Raw genomic sequence first — 25,330 nt, 5'->3', positions numbered from 1 at the left:
GCAGAAGAAAGCAGTGAGGAACTGCAGACAGGAAAGAATCAACGAATCAATGAGTTGCATAAGGTAGGAAAATCACTTTTCCCACTGTCCCTGCCCCTTTTCCAGTCACACAGGCTGCCAGCTGCTGTGAACCGGGCAAGTGGCCCCAGTAAAAAATTCTGCATCCCTAACCACCACAACTACTGCCTGTACAAACAGACAGGACCTCAAGCTTCTGCTCTAAAATCAATAAGGTAGACCTCCTCTGTTTGGAGTGTGTCAGCACCTCCCTCACCCTGGACACTGCCGGCTGCAAGCCTTATGTGAATTGCTGAAGAAGGCCCCTGCAGTGGAGTATGCTCTGTCATCACTCTACCTGCCTCCCTCTGTACCCCATACCTCAGGCCTCTGATACCAACAGGACAGAGCTCCCTGAGAGTCACTTTGGTCAGACGGCTACCCCTTCTGGTAAATGATGAGGACTGCTAACTGAGGTTGCTGTGTGATAGGAAGCAGGCATCTTGAGTGGAGGCTACACCCATAGCCAACAAGGGTGGCTCCGATAGAGACAAGGCAGACCTCCCTGGGGGTCCATTTGAAGCATGACAACCCATTTCACACCCAGACACTGTCACCAGCAAGCCTGCTGTGAATTGCTACAGGAGGCCCCCACAGTGGAGTCTGCTCACATAGTCAGCACTCTACCCACCTCCCTGTATATTGCATAGCTCAGGCCTCTGAAACTAACAGGACAGACTTCCCTGGGGGTTCATTAGAAATGTGACAATCCCTCCCCGACCCCCTAACTGCCTACTGCTGGAATGTTATGTGCCCTACAGAAGGTGCTCTACAGTGAAGCCAGGAGATGGGTCATCTAAGTGGAGACTGCTCGCCCAGCCACCATAGGGCCACTGGGCCTGTCCTGGAGGTCTTTCTGGGAAAGGCAGCACTTCTTCCTCCTAAAATGGAGGAAAGTCAGACTGTATGTCTCTTGATTACCAGCTCAGATATCAGCAGCCCCCACAGAACAGGGAAGGAAGTCTTGGGCAAAAATGGAGGGCAACACCCAGCCCCAAAGGGAGCTCACTAGGTGTGGGTTTTCTGACAGAAAATTTGGTTGCAGAAAGAGAAGGGAAGGGAGTAATAGCCAGAGAGTTGTGCCCCCTGGTGGAAAGATTCATTAGCACATGGTATCTCCCCTGAGTGGTAGTGCCTGCTGGTTCAAAGATTAGATAGAACCAGGAAGAATTTTAAGGACATCATGGCAAGGCAAATACTTCAGACAGGCAACAGAGAAATGGCTGGCCTTCCCACCCACAGCAGAACACCGTGGGATAAGAGCATGTACAGGGGTGCCCACGAGGGAAAGACATACAGAGCTCCCCACTTTCACCATGGGAAAGCCAAGCCATACCCCTTGTGTCAGCATCTGCAACCAGCTAAAACCCTCTGCTCTTCATACTGAATTTCAGAGATCAAGCACTCAGAACTCTTAAATCAGCACTAAAAGAAAAAAAAAAAAAAAACAAGAAAAGAGTGACCTCTAGTGGCATCCTATTCACTGGCCCAAGAAGGCCTGAATTACAAAATCAAATCAATCCATTGCTATCGAGCCAATTCGGACTCACAGTGACCCTACAGGACAGAGTAGAACTGCCCCATCAGGTTCCACCACTCATCTGTCAATTTGTTATACTACAGTGGCATGTGTGTTGCTGTGATGCTGGAAGCTATGTCAATGGTATTTCAAATACTAGCAGGGTCACCCATGGTAGACAGGTTTCAGCAGAGCTTACAGATTAAGACAGACTGGGAAGAATGACCTGGCAATCTACTTTTAAAATAAGTGGCCAGTGAAAACTTTATGAATACCAGTGAAACATTGTCTGGTATCAGGTTGGAAGATAAGCCCCTCAGGATGGAAGGCACTCAAAATACAACTGGGAAAGAGCTACCCCCTCTAGGTAGAGTTGATGGTAATGACATGGATGGAGTAAAGCTTTTGGGACCTTCATTTGTTGATATGGCATGACTCAAAATGAGAAGAAACAGTTGCAAACATCCATTAGAAATAGGAATGTACAAAGAATGCATGAAGAATAAATCTAGGAAAATTGGAAGTTGTCAGAAATGAAACAGAATGCTTGAAGATCCAAATCCTAGGCATTAGTGAACTGAAATGGACTGGTATTGGCCATTCTGCATCAGACAATCACATAGCCTAATAGGCTGAGAATGACAAATTGAAAAGGAATGGCATTGCATTCATCATCAAAAAGAACATTTCAAAATCTATCCTGAAGTACAATGCTGTTAGAGATAGGATATTAGCCATAAGTCTACAAGGAAGAACAGTTACTATGACTACTAGTCATATTTGCGCACTAACCTCTAACGCCAAAGTTGAAGAAATTGAAGATTTTTACCAAGTACAGTAGTCTGAAATTGATCAAGCAAGCAATCAAGATGAATTGATAATTAGTGGTGATTGGAATGTGGTATAATTGTTGCAAGACCAATGACTTATTAATTGCAAATACCTTTTTCAACAACATAAATGGCAACTATACACATGGAATTCGATAAATGGAATACACAGGAATCAAACTGACTACATCTTTGGAAAGATATAATGGAGAAGTTTAATATCATCAGTCAGAACAAAACCAAGAGTAAACTGCAGAACAGACCATCCAGTGTTCATATGCAAATTCAAGGTGAAGCTAAAAAAAAAAAAAATTAAAACAAGTTCACGAGAGACAAAGTACAACCTTAAGTATATCCCATCTGAATTTAGAGATCATCTCAAGAATAGATTCGACACACTGAACACTAGCGACTGAAGAGAAGACGAGTGCTGGGATGACATCAAGGACATCTTATACGAAGAAAGCAAGAGGTCATTAGAAAGACAGGAAAGAGAGAAAAGACCAAATGGATGTCAGAAGAGCCTCTGAAACTTGTTCTTGAACACAGAGTAGCTAAAGCAAAAGGAAAAAATGATCACTTAAAACAGATGAAAAGAAGATTTTAATGGACAGCTCAAGAAGACAAAGTAAAATATTATAATGAAATGTGCAAAGGCCTAGAGTTAGAAAGCCAAAAGGGAAAAACATGCTCAACATTTCTCAAGCTAAGAGAACTGAAGAAAAAATTCAAGCCTTGAGTCGTAATACTGAAGGATTCTATGGGCAAAATATTGAATGATGCAGGAAGTATCAGAAGAAAATGGAAGGAATACACAGAGTCACTGAACAAAAATAATCGGTAAATGTTTAACCATTTCAGGAGGTAGCGTATGATCAAGAACCAATGGTACTGAAGAAGTCCACGCTGCACTGAAGGCATTGGTGAAAACCAAGGCTCGCAGAATTGATGAAATACCAATTGAGATTTTTCAACAAACAAATGCAACACTGGGAGCACTCACTCCTTTATGCCAAGAAATTTGGAAGACAGCTTCCTAGTCACCAAGTAGAAGAGACCCATGTTGTTGCCGTTTAGGTACCGTCAAGGTGGTTCCCACTCACAGTGACCCTATGCACAACAGAACGAAACACTGCTTCGTCGTGAACCATCCATCTTCACAATTGTTGCTATGCTTGTCCCCATTGTTGCAACCACTGTGCCAATTCATTTCATTGAGGGCCTTCCTCTTTTTCTCTGATGCTGTACTTTACCAAGGATGATGTCCTTATCCAGGGACTGGTCCCTCTTGATAACACCTCTAAAGTACATCAAAGTCTTATGATCCTGCCTTCTAAGGAGCATTCTGGCTGCACTCCTTCCAAGACAGGCTTGTTCATTCTTTTGGCAGTGCATGGTATATTCAATATTCTTTGCCAACACCACAATTCAAAGGTGTCAGTTCTTCCATCTTCCTTATTCACCGTCCAGCTTTCACATGCTTATGAAGCGACTGAAAACACCAGGGCTTGGGTCAGGCGCACCTTAGTCCTCAAGGTGACACATTTGCTTTTCAACACTTTAAAGAGGTCTTTTGCAGCCAATTTGTCCAAAGCAATGTGTCTTTTGATTTCTTGAATGCTGCTTCCATGGGTGTTGATTGTGGATCCAAGTAAAGTGAAATCCTTGACAACCTCAATCTTTTCCCCAGTTAAGATGACGTTGCTTATCGGTCCAGCTGTGAGGATTTTTGTTTTATATAGAGGTGTAATCCACACTGAAGGCTGTGGTCTTTGATCTTCATTAGTAAGCGCTTCAAGTCCTCTTCACTTCCAGCAAGCAAGGTTGTGTCACCTCCATAACACAGGTTGTTAATGAGTCTTCCTCCAATCCTGATGCCCCGTTATTCCTCATATAGTTCAGCTTCTCGGATTATTTGCTCAGCATACAGATTGAATAGGTATTGTGAAAAGATACAACCCTGACGCACATGTTTCCTGACTTTAAAGCATCCCTTTGTTCTGTTCAGATGGCTGCCTCTTGATCCATGTACAGATTCCTCATGAGCACAATTAAGTGTTCCAGAATTCCCTTTCTCTGAAATGTTATCCATAATTTGTTATGATCCACACAGTAGAATGCCTTTGCATGGTCAATAAAACATGGGTAAACATCTTTCTGGTATTCTCTGCTTTCAGCCAGGATCCATCTGACATCAGCGATGATATCCCTGGTTCCAGGTCCTTTTCTAAATCCAGCTTGAATTTCTGGCAGTTCCCTGTCAATATACTGCTGCAGCCGCTTTTGAATGATCTTCAGCAAAATTTTGCTTGCATGTGATATGATATTGTTTGAAAATTCCCACATTCCCAATAATTGGGTCACCTTTCTTGGGAACAGGCATAAATATGGATCTCTTCCAGTCAGTTGGCCAGGTAGCCATCTTCCAAATTTCTTGACATAGACAAGTTAGCACTTCCAGCACTGCATTTATCTGTGGAAACATCTCAATTTGTATTCCATCAATTCCAGGAGCCTTGTTTCTCGCCAATGCCTTCAGTGCAGCTTGGACTTCAGTACCATCTGTTCCTGATCATATGTTACCTCTTGAAATGGTTGAACATCAACAAAATCTTTTTGGGATAGTGACTCCGTGTATTCCTTCCATCTTCTTTTGATGCTTCCTGCTTTGTTTAATATTTTCCCAGTAGAATCCTTCAGTATTGCAATTTGAGGCTTGAATTTTTTCTTCAGTTCTTTCAGCTTGAGAAATGCTGAGCGTGTTCTTCCCTTTTGGTTTCCTATCTCCAGCTCTTTGCACATGTCATTATAATACTTAACTTTGTCTTCGCAAGCCACCCTTTGAAATCTTCTGTCCAGCTCTTTTACTTCATCATTTTTTCCTTTTGCTGTATTTCAAGAGCAACTTTCAGTCTCTTCTGACATCCATTTAGGTCTTTTCTTTCTGCCCTGTCTTTTTAATGCCCTCTTGCTTTCTTCAGGTATGATATCCTTGATGTCATTCCACAACTCATCTGGTCTTCAGTCATTAGTGTTCAATGCATCAAATCTATTCTTGAGATGGTCTCTAAATTCAGGTGGGATATACTCAAGGTTGTACTTTGGCTCTCGTCGACTTGTTCCAATTTCCTTCATTTTCAACTTGAACTTGCATATGAGTAATTGATGGTCTGATCCACAGCCTTGTTCTCCCTGGTGATATTGAGCTTTTCCACTGTCTCTTTCCACAGATGTGGTCGATCTGATTTCTGTGTATTTCATCTGGCAAGGTCCATGTGTATAGTCACTGTTTATGTTGGTGAAAAAAGGTATTTGCAACGATGAAGTTGTTGGTCTTGCAAATTCAATCATGGGACCTCCAGCATTGTTTCTATCACCAAGGCCTTACTTTCCAACTACGGATCCTTCTTTGTTTCCAACTTTCACATTTCAATCTCCAGTAATTATCAGTGCATCCTGATTGCATATTCAATCAATTTCAGAAATCTTCAATTTCTTCATCTCTGGCCTTAGTGGTTGATGCATAAATTCAAATAATAGTTCTATTAACTGGTCTTTCTTGTAGGTATATGGATATTATCTTGTAACTGACAGTGCTGCACTTCAGGATAGATCTTGAAATGTTCTTTTTGACGACGAATGCAACACCATTCCTCTTCAAGTTGTCGTTCCTGGCATAGTAGACCATATAATTGTTTGATTTATTCCCGGCACAGTAGACCATATGATTGTCTGATTCAAAATGACCAATACCAGTCCACTTCAGCTTACTAATGCCTAGAATATCGATGTTTATGTGTTCCATTTCATTTTTGATGATTTCCAATTTTCCTAGATTCATACTTCATACATTCAAGGCTCTGATTATTAACGGATGTTTGCAGCTCTCTCTTCTCATTTTGAGTTGTTCCACATCAGCAAATGAAGGCTCCAAAGGTTTTACTCTATTCACATCATTAAGGTTGACTCTACTCTGAGGAGGCAGCTTTTCCCTAGTCCTTTTTCAGTGCCTTTCAACCTGAGGGGCTCATCTTCTGGTACTATTATCAGACAATGTTCTGCTGCTATTCATAAGGTTTTCACTGGATAATTATTTTCAGAAGTAGACTGCTGTGTCCTTCCTAGTTTGTCTTAGTCTGAGAGCTTGGCTGAAACCTGTCTGCCATGAGTGACCCTGCTGTTATTTGAATACCAGTGGCATAGCTTCCAGCATCACAGCAACACACAAGCCCCCCCCGTATGACAAACTGACAGATGCATGGGGGGAAGACACCCATATTTGTGTCCATTCCAAAGAAAAGTGATCCAACAGAATGAAGAAATTATCAGACATTATCATTAATATGACATGGAAGTACAATTCTGCAGAAGATCACTGAAAAATGGTTGCAGCAATACATCGACAGGTAACTGCCAGAAATTTAAGCCAGATTCAGAAGAGGACTTGGAACAAGGGATATCATTGCTAATGTCAATGAATCTTGCCTGAAAGCAGAGAATGCCCGAAAGATGTTTACTTGTGTTTTATTGACTATGCAAAAGCATTCAACTGTGTGGATCATAATAAATCGTGGATAACTTCATGAAGAATGGGAAGTCCAAAACACTTAATTGTGTTCACAAGGAATCTGTACATAGACCAGGAGGCATTAGTTCAAACAGAACAAGGGGATACAGCATAGTTTAAAGTCAGAAAAGTTGAGCATCAGGGTTGTATTTTTCATCATACTTATCCAATCTGTATGCTGAGCAAATAATCCAAGAATCTGGACTTTATGAAGAATGTGGCATCGGGATTGAAGGAAGACTCATTAATAACCTGAGATATGCAAATGACACCTTGCCTTCTGAAAACAAAGAGGACTTGAAGCAGTTACTGATGAAGATCAAAGGCCACAGCTTTCACTATGGATTACACCACAGCAGAAAGAAAACAAAAATCCTCACGACTAGACCAATAAGCAACATGATAAATGGAGAAAATATTGAAGTAGTCAAGTATTTCAAAATGCCTGGATGGATCCACAATCAATGTCCATGGAAGCAACAGTTGATCAAATCAAATGATGTATCTGAAGTGCGAAAATCTGCTGCAAAGGGCCTCTTTAAATTGTTAAAAACCAAGGATGTCACTTTGAGGACTAATGTGTGCCTGACCCTTTGAGGACTAATGTGTGCCTGACCCAAACCATAGTATTTTCAATCACCTCATATGCATGCAAAAGCTGGACAAGAATAAGGAAGAATGAAGAATTGATGCCATTGAACTGTGGTGTTGGTAAAGAATATTGCATATGCTGTGGACTGACAAAAGAACAAACAAATCTGTCTTGGGAAGAAGTACAGCCAGAATGCTCCTTAGAAGCGAGGGTGGTGAGACTTCCTCTCAAGTATTTTGGACATGTTATCAGGAGGGACCAAACCCTGGAGAAGGACATCATAGTTGGTAAAGTAGAGGGTCACTGAAAAAGAGGAAGACCCTGACCAAGGGTACTGATACAGTGGCTGCAACAATGGGTTCAAACATAGTAATGATTTTAAGAATGGCACAGGACCGGGCAATGTTTTGTTCTGTTGTACATGGGGTCTCTATGAGTCAGGACTAACTCAATGACACTTAACACACACACACACACAAAAACACACACAAGTGATTCTTAGGAGAAGATACCAAGCCCATTGCCATCAGATCAATTCTGACTCATAGCAACCTGTGGGGTTAAATGCAGCTGCTCCATGCGGTTTCCAGGACTGTAAGTCTTTGCAGAGGCAGACTGCTGCCTCATTCTCTCATGGAGCAGCTGGTGGGTGCTGGCCCCTGATCTTCCAGTCGGCAGCCTGGCATTTGACCACTGTGCCCAGTTGGAAGATTTTTGCATGAAAATCAGAGAATACGATTTAAGGGAAAAAAAAAAAATAATAACAAAAAAGCCCAAGTTCCACAAAAAATAGTAAAAAACACAAAACCACAAAAGAAGAAGGTACAATCAAAAGCAAAACACGAAGAAGGGGAAATTTCTCCTATGGAGGCAAGACTAACATAAAAAAATTGAAAATTTTCAGAATATAGTGCCAAAAAAGCTTAAAGAAAGCAAAAAGCACACAGAAAACAAACTAGCAGAGACCAGGAAGCGAATAGAGAAACAAAATGAAAGACTCAACAAGGAAACTGTAAACATAAGAAACAAAAGCCAAAAACAAAGAGAACTACTGGAACTGAAGAATAAAGAAGCTGATTAGTAAAAGCAGGGAAACATTCAGCAGCAGGGTCAAACAGACAGAACATAGGATAAAGGAACCAGAACACAAAATAACAGAACTTACTAAGTTTCAAGGGAAACAAATGTGAACAAACCCCAATGGAAATAAGGGATTCAATTAAGATATCTAACATTAGAATTATTGGGATCCCAGAGCACTACAACAACAATAAAAGCACAGAAAGAATTTTTAAAGAGGTAATCAGAGAGAATTTCTGAGACCTGAACAGAGAACCAAGCCTGCAGATACAGGAAGTTACATGAACACCAATTAGAAGAAATACAAAAAGATCAACTTTGAGCCATATCCTAATAAAATTCCTGAAAACCAAAGACAAGTAGAGAATTCTGAAAGCAACAAGAGAAAAAAGCAACAGAACATGCCAAGTTTCCTTCATTAGAAACAGTGAGGTTTTCTCTCCAGAAACTCTAAAGTCCAGAAGACAATGTAGCAACACATATAAAATACTGAATGAAAACAATTTCAAACCAAGAATTCTTTATTCAGCAAACTTGGGCAAAAATGGGAGGAAATCGAGATGTTCACAGATAAACAAAAGCTCTGTAAATTTGACACTACCAGACCAGCTTTGGAAGTATTACTCAAGGGAATGCTCCATATGCAAAGGCAAGGGTATTAAACAAATTCTTGTATCTATACATGGAAAAAATAAACAAAAAATAAGAGATAGTGAGATCTCCAAAAAAGCAGCAACACAGACAACCATTAAGTATATATCATACTTTTATGAAATAAACTCAATCCTGTAAACAATACAACATCAAATTTGTAATAAATAAATACAAAGTAAACTTACCAACCATAGGTTGTATATTGATGTTAACAGAGACACACCAACAGAAACGGGGGAGGGAGGAGTATATCAGAAATAGATTTAATATGTTAAATGTTAATTGTTCATATGTTAAACACTGTTGCTATTTCATGTTGTTTAATGTAATACACGTAATAACCATTAAGGAATCGCCAAGGAAAAAATACTCAGAAGAAAAGAGAATAAACAAAAAGTCTCATCAAAGAAAGCAGCCAAACACAAACAAAAACAGAAAAATCAGAATAAAAAAACAAAGATGCAAAACACTAAAAAAAAAAAAAAGGAAAATGAGTGAGGTAGACACTTCATTTTCAGTAATAACCTTAAATGTCAATGGTCTAAACACCTCATGCAAAAGGCAGAGAGTAGCAGAATGGATTTAAAAAAATTTTAATTAACCCTTTGCTGTCCACAGTAAACACATCTGAGACATAAGGACACAAACAGACTGAAAATAAAAGGATGAAGAAAAACATTCTGTGCAGCAAGTAAACCAAAAAGAGCAGGAGTAGCCAAAGTGACAGCAGATAAAATTGATTTTAAATCCAAATATATTACAAGAGATAAAGAAAGACATTACATGATAATAAAAGGGTCAATCCAGGAAGAAGATATGACAATTATAATTATGTACCTAAAGCAATGCACCAAAATACATGAAACAAAGACTGAATAAAATGAAAGGAGAAATAGACAACTCCACAATAATAGCAGGGGACTTCAACACGCTACTTTGAATTATAGACACATCATCTAAAAAGAAGATCACTAAGGGCTTTGATCAGACCTAACAGACATATATAGAACATGCCGCCCAGCATCAGACCAAGAGACATTCTTTTCCAGTGCACATGGATCATGTTCCAAAATAGGCCCTATGCTAGGACACAAGATAAGTCTTAACAAATTTAAAAAGACTGAAATCATACAAAGCATCTTCTCTGACCATAGTGGTACGAAGCTAGAAATCAACAACAGGAAAAATAAGGGGGAAAAAAATGGAAACTAGACAACGCACTACTAGAAAATTACTGGGTCATAGAAGAAAGCAAAAGTGAAATTAAAAAATTCTTAGAATCAAATACGAAAACACAACATGTCAAATCATTTGAGACAGCAAAAGCAGTACTCAGAGGGGAAATTCATAGCAATAAATGCCTATATTAAAAAAAAAAACAAGAAAGATTCAAAATCACTAACTTAAATGGACAACTTGAACAAATAGGAAAGAAAGAGCAAAATAAATCAAAAGTTGCCAAAAAAAAAAAAGGAAATAGTAAAGATCAGGGAAGAAATAAACTAAATAGAATAATAGAATCAACAAAATCAGAAGTTTGTTATATGAAAGGATCAATAAAATGGACAAAACACTGGCTAGACTGACAAAAGAAAATACTAAAAGGTTAAATGACCAACTTAAGGAATGAAATTGGTGACTCTACAACTGATCCACAAGAGATAAAGATCATAACCAATTGCTATGAAAAATTATACTCCAATGAATTTGAAAACCTAGATGAAGTGAACAAATTCCTCAAAACACACTACCTACCCAAACTAACACAAACAGAGGTAGAAAATTTAAACAGACCTGTTACAAAAGAAGAGATTGAAGATGTTATCAAAAAACTGCCAAAAACAACAACAAAAAAAGCCCAGGACCAGACGGCTACTTTGGGGAATTCTACCAAACATCCAGAGAAGAGTTGACAGCAATCCTACTCAATCTCTTCAAAAATATAGAAGAGGAAGGACACTACCAAACTCTTCCAATGAAGCCAGGATAACCCTGATACCTAAACCAGGAAAAGACATCACAAAAAAAGAAAGGAAGGAAGGAAAGGAGGGAGGGAGGGAGGGAGGGAGGGAGGGAGGGAGGGAGGGAGGGAGGGAGGGAGGAAGGAAGGAAGGAAGGAAGGAAGGAAGGAAGGAAGGAAGGAAGGAAGGAAGGAAGGAAGGAAGAAAATTACAGACCATATCCCTCAAGAACACAGATGCAAAAATTTTAAACAAAATTCTAGCCAATGGAATTCAATAACATGAAAAAAGTCATACTCCATGATCAAGTAGGATTCATACCAGAAATGCAAAGGTGGTTCCACATTAGAAAATCAACCATTGTAATCCACCACCTAAACAAAACAAAAGAATCATATGATTATATCAATTGTTGCAGAAAAGGCATAAAATAAAATTCAACACCATTTCCTGATAAAAAATCTCAGCAAAATAGGAATAGGAAAGGAAATTTCTCCACATAATTGAGGTCATATATGCAAAACCAACAACCAACATTATACGGAATGGAAAAAGGCTGAGAGCCTTTTCTTTGAGAAGAGGAATGAGACAAGGATGCCCGTCAATCACCACTCTTATTCAACATTGTACTGGAAGTCCATGCCAGAGCAGTAAGACAATAAATAAAAGGCATCAAAATCAGAAAGGAAGAATTAAAACTATCTCTATTTGCAGATGGCATGATCCTATACACAAACTAACATAAAGATTCCACACACACACACAAAAAAAAAACCTGCTGGAATTCCGATCCAAATCCCAAGGGCATTCTTTAATGAGATGGAGAAACAAATCACCAATTTCATATGGAAGGGAAAGAGGCCCTGGATAAATAAGGTATTTCTGAAAAAGAAGAACAAAGTGTGAGGCCTTACTTACCTGATCTTTAGAACCTATTATACCACCACAGTAGTCAAAACAGCCTGGTACTGGTACAACAACAGGCACATGAACCAATGGAACAGAATTGAGAATCCAGACATAAATCCATCCACATATGAGCAGCTGATATTTGACAAAGGCCCCAAAACAGTTAAATGGGGAAAGGACAGTCTTTTTAACAAATGGTGCTGGCGTAACTGGATATCCATCTACAAAAAAATGAAACAAGACCCATACCTCACTCCATGCAGAAAAACTAACTCAAAATGGATCAAAGACTTAAATATAAAATCTAAAACGATAAAGATCATGGAAGAAAAAATAGGGACAACTTTGGGAGCCCTAATACATGGCATAAACAGTATACAAAACATTATAAAGAATGTAGAAGAAAAACTAGATAACTGGGAGCTCCTAAAAATCAAACAGTTATGCTCATCCAAATATTTCACCAAAAGAGTAAAAAGACTACCTACAGACTGGGAAAAAAGTTTTTAGCTATGACATTACTGATCAGTGCCTGATCTCTAAAATCTACATGATACTGCAAAAACTCAACTGCAAAAAGACAAATAACCCAATTAAAAAATGGGTAAAAGATATAAATAGACAATTCACTAAAGAAGAAATTCAGATAGCTAACAGATACATGAGGAAATGTTCATGATCATTAGCCACTGGAGAAATGCAGGTCAAAACTACAATGAGATTTCATCTCACTCCAACAAGGCTGGCATTAATCCAAAAAACACAAAATAATTACTGTTGGGGAGGCTGTGGAGAGATTAGAATACTTATACACTGCTGGTGGGAATGTCAAATGGTACAACCACTTTGGAAATCCATTTGGTGCTTCCTTAAAAAGCTAGAAATAGAACTACCATACGATCCAGCAATCCCACTCCTTGAAATAAGAGCCTTTACACGAACAGATATATGCACACCCATGTTTATCACAGCACTGTTTACAATAGTAAAAACATGGAAGCAACCAAGATGCCCATCAACGGATGAATGGATAAATTATGATATATTCACACAATGGAATACTACGCATCGATAAGGAAGAGTGAGGAATCTGTGAAACATTTCATAACATGGAGGAACTTGGAAGGCATTATGCTGAGTGAAATTAGTCAGCTGCAAAAGGACAAATATTGTATAAGACCACTATCATAAGAACTTGAGAAATAGTTTAAACTGAGAAAACATTCTTTTGTGGTTACGAGATGGGGGAGGGAGGGAGGGTGGGAGAGGGGTATTCACTAATTAGATAGTAGATAAGAGCTACTTTAGGTGAAGGGAAAGACAGCACACAATACAGGTGAGGTCAGCACAACTGGACTAAACCATAAGGAAAGAAGTTTCCTGAATAAACTGAATGCTTCGAAGGCCAGTGTAGCAGGGGCAGGGGTCTGGGGACCATGGTTTCAGGGGACATCTAAGTCAATTGGCATAATAAAATCTATTAACAAAACATTCTGCATCCCACTTTGAAGAGTGGCGTCTGGGGTCTTAAACACTAGCAAACAGCCATCTAAGATGCATCAATTGCTCTCTACCCACCTGGATCAAAGGAGAATGAAGAACACCAAGGACACAAGGTGATTAGGAGCCCAAGAGACAGAAAGGGCCACATGAACCAGTGACTACATCATCCTGAGACCAGAAGAACTAGATGTTGCCTGGCTACAACTGATGACTGCCCTGACAGGGAACACAACAGAGAACCCCTGAGGGAGCAGGAGAGCAGTGGGATGCAGACTGCAAATTCTCATAAGACCAGACTTCAGACTTAATGGTCTGACAGAGACTAGAAGGGCCCCAGTGGTCATGGCCCCCAGATCTTCTGTTGTCCCAGGACAGGAACCATTCCCAAAGTGAACTCTTCAGACATGGATTGGACTGGACAATGGGTGGAGAGGGATGCTGGTGAGGAGTGGGCTTTTTGGATAGGGTGGACACTTGAGACTATGTTGGCATCTCCTGCCTGGTGGGGAGATGGGAGGGTGCGGGGGGGGGGTTGGAAGCTGTCAAAATGGACAAGAAAAGAGAGCGGAGGGAGAGAGCGGAGCTGTTAGGGGGAGAGTAATTGGGAGTGTGTAGCAAGCTGTGTATGGGTTTTTGTGTGAGATACTGGCTTGATTTGTAAACTTTCACTTAAAGCACAATAAAAATTATTAAAAAAAAACCTGCTGGAACTAATAGAAGATGCAGCAACATTGCAGAGTACAAGATTGACACACAAAAATCAGTTGGGTTTCCCTACACTAACAAAGAGTATTCTGAAAGAAATCAAGAAAACAATTACATTTGAAATAGCCCCATAATCGATAAAATGGGCTCTCAAGTCTGTGCATCAGGTATCAGGGTGGAGCCTCTGCCTGACTCACATTGTTGCAGGGGCTGATGAACCCGAGATCAGCAGGTCAGATGGCAGGTTGTTGGTGCATGGGCTGCAGGGGATGATGAATCCAAAATCAGCAGGCACGGAGGCAGGCTGCCGGCTCATATCCCAAGGACCAGAGATCAGATGATGAGGAGTGGATGCAGGATGCAGAACGAGCAAAAGCCAATGAACTTAGAACGTCCACATATATTGGATGCAGGCCACACCCCAAAGAAAACTCCCCTTACAATTGACTGGCTGATCACATCAGATCACATCATGGAGGTAATTACATTATATCACAAAATGGAGGATAAGTACTTCATTACATAACTGCCAAACCACATCATTACATAACTGCCAAACCACTGAGAAACAGGGTCCAGCCAAGTTAACACACAACCATAACCATCACAGTAAACCCCTTGTCCACTTGGCACCTGTACATATCTCCTTAAACCATCCACAATATCTAAAGACAATTATAAAATCATACTTGTTCCTAATCTGATACAACTAATATGCGTACAACTGAAAACCCACTAGTCTCATTTACATCTTATATTTTATAAGTGAAGAAAACAAAAATATATGATGCACATGTAAAGGGAAGGAATACTCGTAACAGTTACAGTACTCATTTCCACAACTGGTCACATGGTTGTAACTAGTATTTAGAACTGCTTTCTTTCACCACTCATTCTGTATTCCCTTTGCCCTCAGCAAGCACCTCAGCTGGTCATGATTCTTTGCTGGTAGGGTGACCCAAACCTTCATTCCTGAAGGGTCATGTCAGAATTGGTTTGCTGAAGTTTCCCACTGACTTTAATCACAGGGCATGGTAGTACTAAGAGATGTCCTATGGGATCTCCTGCATTCCAGACATATTCTTTACCTCCATTATGTAATATCAATCTGATTTCCTCTTGGTAATCAGGATCAATCACATCAGTCAGTACAGTAACTCCCTTCTTTGCCTGTTGATCCAGAGGCATGAGGAGCCCAAAGTGGCCAAGTGGCATTCTTAAATTCCAGTTCAGTGGCATCAGTGTTGTGTCTCCTCATGGGAGCATTCTTCCCCTTGGAACTAAGACCTCTAGACCCGCAGACTATAGGGTCAAGGTGACAGGAAGCAACAATTTTGCAAGTGGGTCACTAGGGGTAAGAGTGAGTACTGCCACTCTCATTTCCACCCCTTGATTCCTAGACCCATGAATCCTGGTTATGGGAAAAACAGCACCATATATTGGATACTGATTTAGAACACATACAGCCTCCTGAAGAACACTGCCCCAACCCAGCAAAGTATCGCCACCTAACTGATGCTGTAATTGTGTCTTTAGGAAGCTATTCCATCATTCTATCAAGCCAGTTGCTTCAGGATGATGGGGAACATGGTAAGACCAGTGAATTTCATGAGCATGGGCCCACTGCCCAACTTCATTTGCTGTGAAGTAAGTCCCTTGACCTGAGGTAATGCTGTGTGGGATATTATGACAGTGGATAAGGCATTCTGTGAGTCCATGAATAGTAGTGTTGGAAGGAAAATCCGTATCCCGTATCCAGGGTAAGCATCTATTAAAGAACAAAATGCTCCCTTTTCTGTGATGGAAGTGATCCAATGTAATCAACCTGCTACCTTGAGGAATGGTGCTGTATTGGGCACTCAGTGTCGGTCTCTGCTAGCGGCAGGTTAGGTGCTCATCAGTGGCTGTAGCCAAGTCAGCATAGGTAAGTTAAAGTCCACGTTGCTGAGCCCATGCATAACCTCCGTCCCTGTCACCATGACCACTTTGTTCATGAGCCCATTGAGCAATGACAGGAGTGGATGGGGAAAGAGGATGACTAGTTTCCACAGAAGGCATCATCCTATCCAACTGACTGTTGAAATCTTCCTCAGCCGAGGTCAACCTTTGGTGAGTATTCACATGAGACAAATATCCTCACTTCTTTAGCCCATTCTGCAATCCCTCCAGAAATGGGGTATTGATTTTGGTTTACAAATTTCCTAGGCAGAAGCAGTTCTAATGGCTTCCACTTGACTTTTCCTACCATAACAGCCCTTACTCCACTTCTCAGGGACCCAATGTGGGGGGTCTGCCAGTTGCAGAATATATCTATTCCAATTATACATTCTGGAACTGGGGAAATGACTATAGGATGGGTTCGGGAATGCACTAGACCCACTGTGAGTTGAACCTGAGCTAAGGCTCCATTCATAACCTGACCTCCATATGCCCCTACTCTGACTAGTGGGCCACAGTGATGTTGTGGGTTTCCAGGAATTAGTGTCAGTTCAGAGCCTGTATCCAATAATCCCCCCCAAATCTGATTATTTCCTTTTTCCCAATGAAGAGTTACTCTTGTAAAAGGCAGTGGATCCCTTTGGGGAATGCTGGGAGAAAGATTAGCAGTATCAATTTTGGCACTGTAGTGGGTCTTTCCTCAAAAGGACCCAGCCTCCCCTTCATTCAAGGGGTTGAGGGTCTGCAAACTGGCTCAGGTCTGGGAATTGTCTTTGTCTATTGAGTGCCACCAGTGGGCCCCCACCAACAGGGTCCAATCAGCCCTGTGATGGTGCAAGTTGCATGTCAACTTAGCTGAGCCATGATTCTCAGTGGTCTGGCAGTTATGGAATGAAGTACTTTGGCAGTTAAGGAATAATGTAATTTGCCATGTAATGATGGAGTTATCCTCCATTTTGTGATATAATGCAATCATCTCCATGATGTGATCTGATGTGATCAACCAATTAATTGTAAGGGGAATTTCTTTGGGGCTGTGGACGTCCTGGTAAATCTCGCTGGCTTTTGCTCAGTCTGGATCCTGCATCTGGCTCATTATTAGCTGACCTCCGCTTCTTAGGACTTGAGCCAGAGGCGTGCCGCATTGCCTACTAATCTTGGCATTCACTGGCCTCCGCAGCCTGTGGGCCAGCAGCGTGCTGTCTTTGCTGCTGATCTTGGTGGTTAGCCCCTGCAGTTACATGAGTCAGGAAAAGCCTCCAGCCTGCCTGACTCATGTACTTGGGACTTGCCAGCTTCTACAACTGCGTGAGCCACTTCCTTGAGATAAATCTCTCTCTATATATATACTTACATATGTGCGTATATATACGCTTCACTGGTTTTGCCTCTCTAAAAAACGGCCTAAGACATTTGGTACTGAGAGTGTTTCTAGAGAAACAAAATTATAAGGGTGAGTTTTCTAAATTGGTTCTTAAGTCTGGTTAATCTTGAAGATGTTGATGTCTCTGCTTCCACTAGTAAAGAGGGCACTGCAAATCCATGGCATGAGGTGGCAATAGAAATGCACAAAATGTCACTACCAATAGATCAAGTATCCGTGAGAGGTGAGGCTCTGGGTGATCTCATGTTTGATAATTTTCTACAATTGTGTCAGAATGAGAAGTATAAGAAAACTGGTTGGTCCTACTTTCACTAGACAAAGTGGTGAAAGAAATAGATGAGCTCAAGACTTCAGAGTCACAGCTCAAGTACCACATAAATGACCTCAAAGTTTCCACTTGTGCCCCAAAGAAAGTCTTATTTCTTGTAGTAAAAGAGCTGGTACTGTTGAAACCCAAACCCAGAGTCTTATTGTAACAATGATAGAATTACAATGACAATTGAATTCTCAACCTTGAATGGTGGCTGAAGTTAAGTGAGGGCATTGATTGGGAAGAAATGGGATCCTGACACTCGGGAAGGGGACGTTTGGGCAGATAATCAGGAGGCTGTGGACAGTGAGCCCTTAAATTCTATTGAATCACTCCTGCCAACAGAACCAACCCTCTTACTCCCATCTAAAGAGATTACTCCATCTTTGTCTGCTATGCCAACTACCCAGTAAAACTATTAGCCCCTCCACCCCCATCTGATGAGATTAACCCAGATGTGTCTGAAGAGACTTTATCTGAGATATTACCTGGGTGGCATCCGAGTCATTGCCAGGTGAGGCATCTGAGTCACTGTCTGGGGCATCATGGAAGCAAATGTCTTAGAAGACACTGCTGAATGTTTTCAGAACAAATCCCCACCGCTTATTTCTGATTCTGTACCTATAAATATACTTAAGCCTCAGGGAGCCCAAAAAGGTGAAGTACAAAGTTTGACCCAGGAGGAGGTACACTACACTCCAAAAGTACTGCTTTACTTTTCTAATACGTACAAACTGAAACCTGGGGAATATGTGTGGGAATGGCTATTAAGGGCGTGGGATAATGTTGCAAGGAACATACAGTTGGATCAGTCTGAGTTTATTGGCATTGGCCCACTAAGCAAACATTCTTCATTTAATTTTTTACCTTAACAGGTTAGGAAAGGATCTAATACTTTATTTGGTTGGCACACTGAAGCATGGATTACAAGGTGGCCTACACTAAATCAAGGTGAAGTACCTGACTTGCCTTGGTATACCAAAGAGGAAGATATCTAAAGGCTTAGGGAAACTGGCATGTTAGAGTAGATTTATCAGATTAGGCCCACAGACCCACACGTGGAGTGCCTAGAGGACACATCTTTTACTACAACAGTGAGGAACAAATTTGTGAAGGAAGCCCCAGAATCCTTGAAGACTGCTGTGATTGCTATTTTATTTAAGTCAGATTTGACAGTGGAGACTGCCCTAATTAAATTAAAACACATAGCTATCATGTGGCTCTCTTGGTCTTGGTTCTTTAGAGAAGGAAAACCAGTCAAGTACACATATATGGTGCTGATGAACTCAGATAGCAGGTCAGGTGGCAGGCTGCTGGCTCATGGGCTGCAGAGGCTGACAAATCCAAAATCAGCAGGTTAGATGGCAGATTACTGGCTCACAGGCTGTGGAGGCCAAAGAACCTCAAGAACCTCAGTTTGGAGGCTTAGGGTCATGGTTTCATGGACATTCCAGTTAACTGGTCTAATGACATGTTAAGTGGTTCTGTTCTACCTCCTAGTTTGTTGTGTAGTACCTGGGCCCTTAAAAACTTGCAAGTGGCCATCCAAGACAGAACAATTGGTATCTATTCACCTGGAGCAAAAGAGGAAGGAAAGTCAGGAATAGGAGGCACGATCGAGTATGTGGCTAATTGCCTCCATGAACAACTGTCTCCTTTGTCATGAGACCAGAAGAACTGGATGGTGCCCAGGTACCATTACTGTACATTTTGATCAAAGACTGTATAGAAGAATTTTGATCAGAAGGGGAAAAATACAGAACAGAATTTCAAATTCTCATGGATTCTAGACTTTCTGGAGCCATGGAAGTTGGTTGAACTCCTGAAATTACTGCCCTGAGGTAATTTTAAACCTTAAACCAAAAATATCCCCTGAGGTCTTCTTCAAAGAAAACAATAGCTTAAGTAATAAAACATGTCTGCCTTGAGCATTAAGCTCTTTTAAGAACTGTCTATACTGGATCAAATTGATGATGTCAACTTGAAAGATTAGACAGAAACCTTAGGGGGCAGTGAGTTTATGTTAATGGGGGAGAAATAACTCAAAAAAGGAGGGTGAGAATGGTTGCACAACTGGAAGAATGTAATCAATGTTACTGAATTTTGCATGTAGAAACTTGAGTTGGTGTACATTTTGCTGTGTATAGTCTCAACAATAACAAAAAAATAAATAAAAATTTAAAAAGTCGTTTTATAGTACGCATTCTTTTGTGTAAGACCATCCTGTGTCACTCAGCATAATGCTTGTGAGAATCATCTATGCTGCTCCTTATATCAGTAATCCATTCCTTTTTTTTTTTAATCACTGAGTAGTATTCCTCTGTATGAATATACCAGTTTGTTTACTGTTTTCTCCTATTGGTGGACACCTGGAGTGTTCCAGTCTTGGCAATTATGAATTAAGCTGCTATGAACATTCATGTACACATCTTTTTCATGAACGCATGTTTTCATTTCCCTTAAACCTGTTTCCATCGAGTCAATTCCAACTCATAGCAACCCTATAGGGAGAAAACAATAAACAAACTGTAGTATATTCATAGAAAGGAATACTACTCAGTGATTAAAAAAAAAAGGAACAGATTACTGATATAAGAAGCAGTATGGATGATTTTCATAAGCATTATGCTGAGTGATGGTCTTACACAAAAGAATGCGTACTGTAAAAGGATTATTTTTTAAATTTTTATTTATTCTGTTGATAGAATAGCCAAAATAGTTCACAGTGGAAAAATTCAGAATAGTGGCTGCCTTTGGAGACGTGGGACAGAAATGGGGAAGAAGCGTGATAAAATTTTCCAGGGTGCTGGTGATTTTCTATATCTTGATAGAGATTTGGGTTACTCATGTGTACATGTTTGTCAAAATCAGTGAATGTATCCTCAAGATTTGTACAATTCACGCTGTAGATTTTGCTTCAAAACAATGTAGAAGTAAAGAAATATTGACCTCTAGTTAATGAAATGCACACTAAAGTTTTTAGTGGGAAATATGGTGGTGTCTGCAATTTTCTTTGAAATCATGAGACACTAAGATAGGCTGACAGATGCATAGATAGATGAATGTATCAATGGTGATAAAATAAGCAAAGTAAAAAGTTAAGGGCAGATAGGCATTCATTGTGAAATTCTTCAAACGTTGCTATGTTTGAAAATGCTCACAATAAAATGTTTGGAAAAATTCTCTTCCATTACCAACAGAATATCATCAAAGTCATGAAATACAATTTGGAAACATAATAAAGTAAAATAAAATATATCAACCATTGAAAATAAGGAAAAAAGAAAAAGTAGAAAGTGCAAGCAGGAGACTTCCGGCCAACATGACACCATAGACAAAGACACCACACTGTCCCTCCACAGCAAAGACCCAAAAACAGAGACAAATGTCATTCCTGGAACCTGAAGCGTCAAGTGAAGAGATAAAGAACTCAGCCAAACACCGAATGGAATAAGAAACCGACAGAGGACAGAGAGCAAGGAGAGATAGGTGCAGAGGTTCCTTTTCAGCTAATGCAGCAGGGATTCACCATCTTGGACTCCTGTTGGAGATCGGGTGACAGGGTGCACAGGAAAGCAGCTTCACGGAGCTCCCAGCAGGAGACAGAACACCCGGTAACCAGCGATAGACACTTTCCCACCCCCCATCCTCTCCCCACCGTTCTACCTCCAAGCTTCCTGGTGGCTGTGGCAGCTCAGCTGGCTGGGAAGTGCAGAGCCCATGCCGCTTGGATTCGCCCCACTCACATCACAGATCAGCAGACAGGGAGTAGGAGAAAGCAGCTTCAAAAAGTTACCAGCAGGAGACACAGCACCAAGTAACCAGCGATATATGCTTTCCTACCCTTACCCTTCTTCCCTTCCCCCTTTGGCCTCTTCTGCTTTCACCAGCCACAGTCTCTTGGCCAGGTGGCAACTGCTTCCACTCCGGGGCCCCTTGGATTTTCCTCGCCTGTACTGGCTGGGTTCTGAAGTGGGTGTTGCTTCTTTCTGTCTCTTTTGGTTTCTTCAGTGCCTACCACAACCTCCCCTTCCTTTCTTTCAAATGCCTGGCTCCGTTGTGTTATCTTTGCTTCTTCTTGAAAGGCTATGAAGCCCCCCTTGACTGGGGGAAAATTCCCCCGGCCCGCAAAACCATGCTAGTGGGATTCTTGGGGCATTATTTTTTTTGCTTATTTTGTCTTGGTTTGTTCTGTTTTGTTTGCTTTCTCTTTTCACAACTGGGTGCCCCCTCTAGCCAGGCTGCACTGAGTGGCCTAGGAGCCACTCCCTTAGTCTACGCAGCTGCATAGGCAGGATACCTGGAGGCATTTCTTTTTTCTTTCTTTTTTTCTTCTTCTCTCTTTTTCCATTTCTGTCTTTTCATTTCTCAGTTATTATCTGTCCATGCTTACCTTCTTTTCCTGTCTCAATACCTGGTGCTGTGTGACATCAATATCCCCTCTAGCAAGGCTACACTGCACAGCCTGGGAGGCTTCCTGATTTTTGAGGCCGCACTGGTGGGATCCCTGAGGGCTTTTCTTTTCTCCTTTTCCAAATTTTTGTCTGTTTTTTTCTTTCTTTTACCCTTTTTCTTTTTTGCTTTTCTCCATTTCTCAGTTTCTCATCTCTCCACTCCAAAGGCAAGCTCCCTTTGCGTTTTTTTTTTTTTTTTTTTATCCTTTGTTTGTTTTTGGCACCTATTTCTCTCTCCTCTTTCCCATACCCATATTACCTCCATGTATCACAATCTCCCCCACTCTATCCTGCCTACCTGCACTGTACACTGAACATCATACCTCTGAGCAGCAGAGGCATGGCCTCCCAGAATCTGCCTGGCACTGATTCCTGACCCACCCTGTCAGCCCTAGTAGGTGCCACAAACAACCCATTCCAGCCCCTCTCCTTCATCTGGACCTGCCCTGCTGCACCATAGCTGACTGGCTGGCCCCACCTATTGGACAAGGAAGTGAAAAGTATTGTGACTACAGGAGAGCAAACAACAACGAACACACAGCCTATCTGCTCAGACATAATAAAATAAAACAAAAAACTAGGACAAAACAAACAAATCTACAATCAAGAAATGAAGAAAAACAACTACTGAAAGTCCCAAAGACTTTAGACAATATCAAAACATATTTTTAAAAAAAGGACAGGATAGTTCCAGTAGATGTCCAAAATAAAACACCAGATGACTTTCCAGTAGAAATAAAAAGCACTAAAACTACCTGATATGGAATTCAAATCTCTAATATTCAGAGCTATTCAAGAGTTGAAGCCAAAAAGCAGACAAAAAAATGAGGAAAAAATAGACAAATTTATGGAAAAGGCAGACAAATTCATGGAAAATGCAGACCAAAAAAGTAAGGATTCAGGAAAATAATACAGGAACAAAATGCAAAAATAAATTCACAACTAGAAATCATACAAAAACAATTAGAAATCCAAAAGATAAACAAGATTTCAGAAATGGACAGAGTCACAGAAGGGCTGAGTAGCAGGTCTGAAATGATGGAAGGCAGAAATCAGTGAAATTAAAGACAAACACTTGGATACAACTCTGAGGAAAAATCAGAAAGAAGAATGAAGAAAAATAAGAATTTTGTGGGATACAATCAAAAGCAAAAATTTGAGAGTGACTGGAATTCCAGGACAGGGAGAGAAAACCGAAAGCACAGAGATGATTATTGAAGAATTGCTGACAGAAACTTCCTTAATATCATGAATGATGAAAAGCTAACCATCCAAGAAGCTCCATGAACCTCATATAGGATAGACCCCAAAAGAAAAACACCAAAGCATATCATAGTCATACTCACTAAAACCAAAGACAAAGACAAATCCTGTGAGCAGCTGGCGAAAAATAAAAAGTCACACACAGAGGAGAAACTATAAGACTAAGCTCTGATTATTCAGCAGAAACCATGCAGGCAAGAAGGCAATGGGGTTACATATATAAAACCTTGAAAAAAAAATACTGGCAGCCACGAATAATATATACTGCAAAATTTTTGTTCAAATATGATGGTGAAATTAGGACATTTCCAGATAAAAAGAAATTAAAGGAATATATAAAAACCAAACCAAATCTACAAGAATTATTAAAGGGAGTCCTTTGGGCTGAGAACAAACAACATCAGACCACAGCCTGAATCTAGGACACAAAATTGTACCAGCCAGATACCAACATAAGAATGAATTCTCAAGGACTATTCAAAACGAAAAGAATTGCAAAAAGGAACCAGAGAGGTTAATCTGTAAATGGCAATAACATCAGAATACTAAAAGAGGGAATAAATGGTGTAGGTATAAAACTTTCTAATGGAAAGGAAGGCAAGGTGACACCAAGTAATAATAGACTGGTTCAAACCTAGGAAGATAATGGTAAATTTAAAGGTAACCACAAAGAAAGTTAACAAGCCTACTCATTAAAATAAAGAAGAAAAACAGAAAGTCTCAATAAAAACAAAATTTACAAAAACAAAAGAAATCCACAAACAAAAGGAACTCAGCACAGGAGAGTAAGAGGAGCCAAGAAAATGTTAGCACCACAAAAAAAGCACTACAAAATGACAGCAATAAACTCACACCTATCAATAATTACACTGAATGTAAATGGCCTAAATGCACCCATGAAGAGACAGAGTGACAGAATGGTTTAAAAGCAGGATCCATCAATATGCTCTTTACAAGAGACACACCTTAGAAACAAAGATGTAAATTGATTAAAAATCAAAGGATGGAAAAAAATACATCAAGCAAATAACTACCAAAAAAGAGCAGGAGTGGCAATACTATTCTCAGATAGTTGTTTAAAAACAAAAATCCACCATAAAAGACAAAGAAGGGCACTATATAGTGATTAACGGGACAAACCATCATGAAGATTTAGCCATAATAAATACCTATGCACCAAATGACAAGGCTCCAAAATACATAAAACAAACTCTAACAGCACTGAAAAGAGAAATTGACAGTTCCACAATAATAGTAAGAGACTTCAACACACCACTCTAGATAAAAGGGAGAACATCTAGAAAGAAACTCAACAAAGATATAGAAGAGCTAAAGAGCACAATCAGCCAACTTAACCTCATAGAAGTATATAGAACACTCCACCCAACAGCTGCAAAGTACACATTCTTTTCCAACACACATGGAATGTTGTCCAGAATAGACCACATCTTAGGCCACTTAACAACACTCAACTGAGATAATACAAAGTATCTTCTCTGACCATAATGCCATCAAAGTAGAAATTAACAACAGAAAGAGTAAGGAAAAAAAAAATCAATTACATGGAAACTGAATAACATCCTCCTTAAAAACCACTGGGTTAT

At 40.3% G+C, this 25,330-nt stretch overlaps 1 protein-coding gene across 2 annotated transcripts in view; it reads right to left on the bottom strand.

Annotated features, from left to right (window-relative positions):
* The window catches only part of GABRA5 (gamma-aminobutyric acid type A receptor subunit alpha5), a 159,432-nt gene that overhangs the window by 8,119 nt on the left and 125,983 nt on the right, over positions 1-25,330 (bottom strand). The window lies entirely within an intron of this gene.

This window comes from Loxodonta africana, chromosome 13 (assembly GCF_030014295.1).
Source record: "Loxodonta africana isolate mLoxAfr1 chromosome 13, mLoxAfr1.hap2, whole genome shotgun sequence".
Taxonomy (NCBI): domain Eukaryota; kingdom Metazoa; phylum Chordata; class Mammalia; order Proboscidea; family Elephantidae; genus Loxodonta; species Loxodonta africana.
This window is presented reverse-complemented; position numbering and strand designations above follow the sequence as displayed.